This window comes from Ictidomys tridecemlineatus, chromosome 2 (genome assembly GCF_052094955.1).
Source record: "Ictidomys tridecemlineatus isolate mIctTri1 chromosome 2, mIctTri1.hap1, whole genome shotgun sequence".
Classification (NCBI taxonomy): Eukaryota; Metazoa; Chordata; class Mammalia; order Rodentia; family Sciuridae; genus Ictidomys; species Ictidomys tridecemlineatus.
This window is the reverse complement of record NC_135478.1, coordinates 189,054,425-189,063,518: the sequence shown is the minus strand read 5'-3', so window position 1 is coordinate 189,063,518 and position 9,094 is coordinate 189,054,425. Positions and strand designations below refer to the sequence as shown.

Sequence of the window (9,094 nt, the reverse complement as noted above, 5' to 3'; positions counted from 1 at the left end):
AAAGGAGATATAAGTGGGTAGAGTGTGGCTGGAGAATGTGGGTCTCTGGGGTCATGTTTTGGGGGTATTTTTTGTCCCTAATGAGTGAATGTTTCCTCTGCTTTCTGATTTTCTTGTCCTGAGTTGTTTTCCTCTGCCACACTCTTCTGCCTTGATGTTCTGATTCTCCTGAGTCCCAGAACAATGGAGTCGGTCTGTGGACTGAAACCTCTGAAACCGTGAGTGCCAAATAAACTTTTCCTCCTCTAAAATTATTCTTGACAGGTCTTTTTGTGACAGTGTGGCGGGGTGGGGGGGTGGGGGGCGGGCGAGGGACCTGACCAAAACAGTTACCCTACTGAGCATTCTCTAGTTGTTTTTCAAATATATTCTGTATCTTTCCCCACCTTGTTCTTTGCCTCAGAGAGCTAGCCTTACACAGCATCTAGGGTATCCTTGTCCTGCATCTTCTAGCTGGATTTGACCAGTTGGAGGCACCTGCAGAAGATCAGCCCAAGATCAAAACGAATCTTGGCTTAGTTCTTCCAGGGCTCTACAGTAGCTGTACACAGTCATGTAGCCCCTGGGTTCTGTACACTAGCCCTTCCCTTGCACTTTAAGCCTGTGGATGGTGATGACCCCTCTATTGTTGGTGTTTCCCCTTACCCATCTCACACCCTGGAAAATAGTAACTTGGTATACTTGCCTTAAGATACCCCCAGGACCCTGGGAGCATACAGATTTCCTGTCTCCTTTCTCCATCTTACCAAAGATCCCTATCTGTTAGCCTAATTTGTTATGAGCCTGGGTCCCAGAGAGAGAGGGTCAAGTGCTGAACCCAAGAAAGGGTCAAGGGCAAGAAAATCCAACTCTGTCCCATGGTGGAGCAACTAATGCAAGTGATAAATCCAAGTTACGCTATAAGTAGAAACCTATATATGGATGGATATTATTAAGAGTTAAAAACTGACCATATTTGGCTTGAAAAGACGAAAATCTTACCCACAGTGTAAGCTTTGCTTCTCAGCTGCCAAAACAAACATTACAATATACTTACCGACTTGCAACACACACAAATGTTTAAATGTCAGCCACATTTCTGAAATTTTACTTGCTCCAACTTAGACATAAATTTTTTTTCTTTTAACTTGAAAATAAGTTATTAAAATGTTTTTAATTTATTGACCAAAAACATTATTTAGAAATGAGGAAAATCATACTGGAAGAGATCAAGAGCTTTCAAAGAAGATCCTGAAAAGCAGGCTTGGTTCATGTTTCACTGGAATCTTCAAGAAGCATCTCCCCAGATGACGTCCAAAAGATAATGTGCTCAGAGTCCAAGAGCAGCTGCAAGCTCTATCTGCTCCCTAATATTACCCAGCAGTATTTTAATGTAAAATCAGATCCAAATTTAATTTCATGGATAGCATAACAGAGGAAACCAAGTTTCAAAAGAAGAAGAGGACGGTGAAGCCTGAGGGACTAGAAAGAACCCTAGAGCAATCTTCTTCTACTCTTTCTCCCTCTCCTCCTCATTGTCTTCCTTCTCTTCCTTTTTTCCTCAATATATCTTGAAAGAATTCAGAAAAAAAAATGTGGTTTTGGTTGTTATTGTGGTTTCTTTTTCTTTCTTTCCTTCTTTCTTCTTTTTTTTTTTTTTTGTATCAGGAGTTGAACCCAGGGCCACATCCACATCCCCAACCTTTTTTATTTTAGAGGCAGGGTCTTGTTGGGTTGCTTAGGGCCTAACTGACACTGGTTTTGAACTTGTGATCCTCCTGCTTCAGACTCCCGAGCTTCTGGGATGCCAGGTGTGCACCACAACACCTGCCTATAAAATAATTTTTATTGCCTGTGATCTTAAACATTGAAGAATTATAGGTTTTCTTCTGAGGTGAGGTATTATTGCAATATTAGGAGTGTATAATGATAAATAATAGAGATTACTATTAAGAGCATTCATCGTACATTTTATTTGTCAATTAAAAATAAATCTAAAAAAATAATGGTATATAATTGAACAAGAAAAATATAAATATTTCACAAATTTTGGTGAATAATTACTAAACATAAAAGAAAAGTGTATTGGACATGATCATCTTAAAAAGATGGAGAGGAACAGTCCTATGGTGCCTTGGCTGAAGAAAACGTGCTGCCTTCAGGATTTTGACTCCTCCTTTTTTTGTACTCCCTTCTCTGGAGGCTTTTTATAGCAAGAGTGGCGGGTCAGAATGAGTCTGCATTTCTTTGGCATAAATTGGGAAAGGTACGATTCTAAAAGGAAAGATGGGAAAGGAAAATCACAGATCACAGGCAAATTAATTTAAAGAGTACAAATGGGAGTGAAATAAATGAAAGCTGATTTCCTCAAAACTACTTTTTCCCACATAATCCTTAGAAAGCCTCCAAATGTCCTCAGCAGCATCTGTGGCTGTTAATCTATTTATTCATTTAAAGAGATGAGAAGAATTCTCCATGTGACTCCACAAAACAGTGGCACAGGACCCTATACAACCCCCAACACCATAAGGGATTGCCAACCTCTTGGTTTAGGGATGCTATTTTACTTAGCCTGTTCACCTAGGAATCAACATTAATTTGGTAAAATCCAGTTACTCATATATTTTTATTTTTATTTTTATTGTAGATATTTGTTCAGTTATCTTGTTTTTAATTCTGAATTTCAGTCAGCCCAGTAAAAATCAGAAATTAACTGAACCAGTCAATAAACAAATTTTTATTGAGCCCAAATCACGTGATCCACTTTTATTTGATCTTGATAGGGTCTCAGAGTAAACAAGACACATAGATATTATCCCTTGTGAGTTACTGTCTTTTGGGAGAAAAATGATACGTTGCTCATAAAAAAAAAACTTATGACTACCAAGGCAATGTACTATAATTTAATTGCCATATGACAAATCCAGGGGAAAGACAACCATGAAACGTAAATTATTTGAAATGAACTAAGAATTTTCACAGTGGAGAAAACACTTTAGAAGAAAATTATTCAACTTTGAATATGGAATTCTAAATGATACATATATGGGATAACATTGTGGACAAAATATGAAAACTGAAATTAGCCATCAGGAAACTGTAAATCAGTGAAGTATCATTTCATATGCACTAGAATAATTGTAGTCAAAAAGACAGGAATAAGACTTAATGAAGATGTGAAGAAATTTGGAATCCTTATACACTGCTGGTGGGAATGTAAAAATGAAATAGTCTCTTTGCAAAACAGTCTAGCAGCTCCTCAAAACATGAAACATAGTGCCATATGACCCAGCAATTCCACACCTACAGACATAGCCAAGAGAAATAAAACCATATGTCTACACACACACACACACAAAAAAAAATTGCACCAAACCATTCTGGAAAGCAGTATGGAGATTCCTCAAAAACTAGAAATGGAACCAACATTTGACCCAGTTATCCCACTCCTCAGTATCTATCTAAATGATTTAAAATATATATACTACAGTGTTGCAGCCACATCAATGTTTACAGCAGCCCAATTAACAACAGCTAAACTATGGAACCAACCTAGGTGCCCTTCAACAGATGAATGGCTAAAGACACCAGAAACTAATGACCACACATTGTGTGAACTAATTTATATTAAGTGCCCAGAATAAGCAAATCTATAGAGACAGAGAGTAGCCCACTAGTTGCTTAGGCCAGGGGGAGCTGAGGAGTTGGAGGTGGATAGCTAATGGATACAAGGTTTGAGAGTAATTAAAATATTGTAACATTAATTGTGGTAAAGGTTGCACAACTCGGTTAATATGGTAAAAACTATTGAAACATACACTTCAGATTTGTAAATTGCATGGTATGTGAATTTTAGCACAATTAAGCTATTATTACAAAAGAGGGAGGTGTTGAATGTGTAGCTCAATGTTAGAGAAGTTACTTACTATCCAACAGGCGCTGGTTTCCATCCTCAGCATCTTGAAAAAAGAAAATATAAAAAAAGAAACTTATAAATGTGTCCAAAATTTTTCCACGTGGATTCCAATTTTTGTTTAGCCCATGCTTCTAAATCATGCAAATTATATACATATCAGTTCACTCTTTCAGTTTGGTATTTTCTGAGGCATGTCAGCTATTTGGGTAGAACCTGCAGTAGCATGTGGGTAGCTTCCATATTCCAGGTCAGTCCACTACCCTTAGAGAAGCATGTGCCATTCCTATTGACTTGAATATTGCCCACCATTTTCCCTCACTTCTTTTTGTTTGTTGAATTAGCAAAATCCTGACTATTTAGAACATTAATTCTAGCGTTCTTGGGCTATCAATCAAAAAAGTACAGAGTAATCCTAAGCAATAATTGGCCCATAATTTACTTATTTATTTGCCTTTGAAATAACTTATGTGCTTTTAATCATAAATTGTAATTAGTTCCTTCTTGGATAGAATATCAGCACTCCCACAACATAATATTCTCACTGAAGGGTATTTCTAGTAGTCAGGAGAAAGCAACTACAGAAATGAACATTTGTGTGAGAACAGCCATAAAATATGAAATCCATATGCAGATAATGAAGTTAGTGATTTTATTCTTGAGCTGCTTCCAGAACTTTAATCAACACCTCACTTGAATCAAAAAATAAAGCTGAGCATATCATCAGGAAAACATACCTTGAATATTTTATTAAATGATTTCTAATTATGTGAGCTATCTCACTGGCTGGTCCCCCACCAGTGTTAAGAGACTTGGGTTTACATCCTGGGATTTGCATTCAACAACCATGCAAACTTTGTCACATCTATGAACTTCTCTGAGCCTCGTTTTTTTGTTTCTGATATGGGTACGATAGCAATCACCTGACTCACAGGATAATCCTTAGGAGCAAACGTTTATGCATTTGGAGGAAAACCTTAAAAATGTATGTAGTATTAAGAATTGTGAGTTAGATGAGAGAACTGCACTGTATTTAGTATGAGGCTGCCAACTTTCCCTTTGGTTGCCTTTTTATCTGCAGGTATTGACCCTCTATGGAGACTAAAATGAATCTTTTCTGGAATCACAGTTAAGCACATTCTAGAGCATTTTTGCTTCATTCTTACATCATTGCCATTTTACAATGAAGAACCCCAGGATAAAAGAGATAGACTAACAAAATGATACAGCTACTGAGTTTTAGAACATAATTTAAAAGTTAACTCTAAAGTTGATTTTTTTTTCTTTTTTCCTGCTACACCATACTTTGGCTGGAGTGGGAGGCAGATTTCTCCTTTTCTTGGTCTCCTAAACAACTTACATCCCTTTAAGACAGATGAGGTGGTCTACCATCCCTAACCCCTGGACAGGAAGGAGAATAGTCTGTATGTATCAAGCTAGGATGGCAAGGGGTCCAGCTTGCCCAGGACCCTCCCTGCGTAGGCTGGCTTACCTGATGTAACCATTAACGGGGTCCCCTCCTTCACTTTCAAACATGTTTTACTTTGGACTTGAGATGCTAAAACTGGATTTACACCATGAAGGTTAATCAGAATCACCAAAGAATTAGATATATACTCCTCAAATGTCACCACTATACATCAAAATCATAGATTTGTAAACATGCTGAAGGTTGTTGTTTTTTTTTTAATTGTATGTAGTTAACCTAAAAGGGAACATTTATATTTGGAGATGATCAAAGACAGGTAGGAAGTGAGATAGAGGAGACAGGAAAGACAAGAAAAATAGAATTATAAATGAAGAATTGTGAGACAGTATGTATTAACATACTCAAAAAATAATCTACTGGTTCATGAGAAGGACATTGTTTGAATACAAGAAATCCCCTGTAAGATTTGATATTGTCTCTTCCAAGAAGGCAGTCAAGGAAAGTGAGTAAATTACATTTTTCAGTCCCCAATCATTTTAGCAAGATTGATGGTTTTGGCTCTGTGTTTTCCTAAGTAGATGTTCCACAGTGAGAAATCAAGTCGTTGGAAAGAATATCTGTCTTAAACCAGGACCTAATTCTGTTTTTCACATACCTTATGATTTTTAAATGACAGCCGATATGTGTATACTTTTACTTTGGATATTGACAACCTTAATATTTTCCTCTATTTGATAAATTACTTAACTTTTTAAAATTGGTTGTACTATTTGCAATCAAAGATCTCTGCACAGAGTGAAGAGATGGCATGATTGGAACCCTCATTCACTCCTACTGAGAGGGTTAATTGTATAATCACCATGAAAAACTGAAGAGATCTGCTGTAGTTTAACACATAGCTACCCTTTAATGTAAAGAACCTTCTTTTTTCTTTGTTAGAAACCCAAAAGAAATGGACATATATCTACAGCAAAGTACATAGTCAGAAATATTTTTAGTATTGCTATAATTCATAGCAGCCTCAAACAGGAAGCAACTCATGTTCCCTTCACATTAGAATGGATAAATAAATTGTGGTTTGTTCATAAAATGAAACACCAAACAGTAATGAAATGAGATGAAATGAAAATGAAAGAACTACTCCAATATACAACACAGATGAATTTCACACACGTTTACTTCAATGAGCTAGATCCCATCTAGAGGAGTGCATTCAATCCCCCACAAGTTAAATTTAAAATACGCAAATTTAATGTATCATGTTAAATATTAGGATTGTAGTTAATTTTGAGGAGGAAGTTGTGGGTAGTTGCAGATGGGCATGAGACAGCCTTCTGAGGCTTGATCATGTTCTGTTGCTTGATCTGAGTGGAGACCAGAGCATATACTTTCCTTGTGATGACTTTACTGGTCTCTTTTCTATGACTATATAGACTATACTTTAACAAAAATATTGATTAAATTTTGCATTCTTACAAGATCCTTCGGCTATTGGATGGAGAAAGCGATGTCTGGGAGCAGAGCGGAAGTAGAGTTAAATATGCAGTTTGTGGAATTGGTTCAAGTGAGAGCTGAACGTAGACCAGGAGAAGAAGAAAAAAAAAATGGAAGAAAGGAAAAGCATTGATTAGAGATGTGGGACTAACAGACTGGAAGGGAAGGAAGCAGTGAGAGGAACAGAAATTAGTTCTGACTTCTGAGTTCTGAGTTTTGATCACCTATCTGATGAGAATGACAAGAGAATTTAATTAGGGATAGAAGTCAAGTGCTGGGATTGAACATATGAAATTTAAGATGTCAAAGTTGTCAGCAGGATAAATTTATTTGAAGTTTGGAAAAAGCACATATAGAAACATAAATTTAGAAATCATGAGCATATACTTTGTATTTATAACCACTGAATCAAATGCTTTATAACTCTGTTCTCAACCTTACCTTTAGTCTACATTTGATCAGTGACTATGGATAAATGTGTAAACAAACTCAAATTAACAGTAAAATTACAATGAAAATAGTGTCAAAAATAAGGAATTGAAGAATGATAAAATTTAATAGAAATAAGCAGTCAAACATGTTATACTACCAGTGTGACCTAATTAAATTACAGAAGACTTATAGATTTTAATTGAGGTCTTGGTGTTTAAAAACTACCTTTGGACCTGGAGGCAGTGACACACACTTGGCAGCACAGTGACTCAGGAGGCTGAGGCAGGAGGATCACAAGTTCAAAGCCAACCTCAGCAATTTATCAAAGCCCTAAGCAACTTAGCAAGACCCTTTTGCAAAATAAAAAAATAAAAATGTCTAGATATATGGCTTAGTGTTTGAGTGCTGCTAGGTTCAATCCTTAGTACTAAAAAAAATTATCTTGGGACAACTCAAGAACCAAAATTGAATACTTCTTTCTTTAAAAAAACAAAGAGGCAGAATTAAGATAGATGGAGAGATGATGAATGTATAACTAGATAGATAGATTGGAAGAATTTTAGAGAGATAGGTCCTGATACAAAATAATGAAGAACTTTCTTCAAAATGATACTTGGGTTGTTTATAAACCAATTTCTCATTGCTACAATGTTCTAGCAGGGCCTATACACAAAAAGATTCATGGATGGGCGAATCATTGGTCTAGAAACTCCAAATTCTTTTCAGATCTCAGATACTATGATTTAACAATACTGTGACTAGGGCAAGTAATACTTTGGAAAAAGGAACAAGCAAGAAAGAGGAGGTCAGGGGAGGAAAGAAGAAGAAAAATGAAACATTTCCATCATGCAAACTCTTTTCCTGGAAGGAACAACAACAACAAAAAAAAAAACACTGAAAAAATACAGGGGAAAATAGATCCATGGCAGAAGTGTTGATTTCTAAAGTATGAGGGGTTTTATTAATTTTTAAAATATATGATAGTGGAATGCATTATAATTCTTATTACACATAAAGAGCACAATTTTTCATATTTCTGGTTGTATACAAAGTATATTCACATCAATTCATGTCTCGATACCTGTACTTTGTCCATCATTTTCCACCATCATTTCTAACCCCATACCCTCTCCCTTCCCCTCCCACCCCTCTCTCCTATCTAGAGTTCCTCTATTCCTCCCATTCTCCCTCTTCCTACCCCACTATAAATCAGCCTCCTAATATCAGTAATACCTTAAACTATCACCCTGCACCTTATTGGATCCTACTGGCCTTATTCTTCCAGCATCCTATAATTATAAATAATTAAAACCAATCAGTCATTCTTTTGTCACCACTCATTTTGTCTATTATGCTATGTTTTTAATGAAAAAGACTTGCAATACAAAAACGGTGAAATTGGAAAGGCTTTTCAAACATGATAAAATAATAACTCTATTTTTTGTCCAAAACATTTAGCTATTTGTGCTCTACTCCTTCAGAAAATACTTTGCTTTCATAATAAAAGTCTTCAGAACTAAGTAATTTGAGCAGCCTGCCCTTTACAGCTACATTCTGCAAATTCTACTATTTCCAAATAAAGTAGTGTGCAATTTTTCAGGACCACAGTGTTTTACTATCTTAAGTTTATTTCCAGAAACTTGTTTATCCAAGAGTTTCCAAGAACCACAATAATTTTGTTAAGCAAAAGACTTAATTTTTAGTTAAATGTGTAATTGTATAAATGAATATAGACTGATAATAAGCGGCAATCAGAATTTTATAGTCATTCACTCTTATTAAGGGAGGGGGATGTCACTGTATTTGAAAAATAATTGTTATGATTTCCCACAAGAAAGATAGCAACA

At 36.0% G+C, this 9,094-nt stretch overlaps 1 long non-coding RNA gene across 1 annotated transcript in view; it reads right to left on the bottom strand.

The window, feature by feature from the left end:
• Positions 1 to 1,983: 1,983 nt before the first annotated feature.
• The window catches only part of LOC144375429 (uncharacterized), a 183,993-nt gene continuing 176,882 nt past the window's right edge, over positions 1,984 to 9,094 (bottom strand). The window contains exons 3-4 of the long non-coding RNA XR_013435268.1: positions 3,906 to 3,938; positions 1,984 to 2,253 (exon numbers count right to left, since the gene is read on the bottom strand). This is a non-coding gene — a long non-coding RNA (uncharacterized LOC144375429). The remainder of the gene's footprint in view (positions 2,254 to 3,905; positions 3,939 to 9,094) is intronic.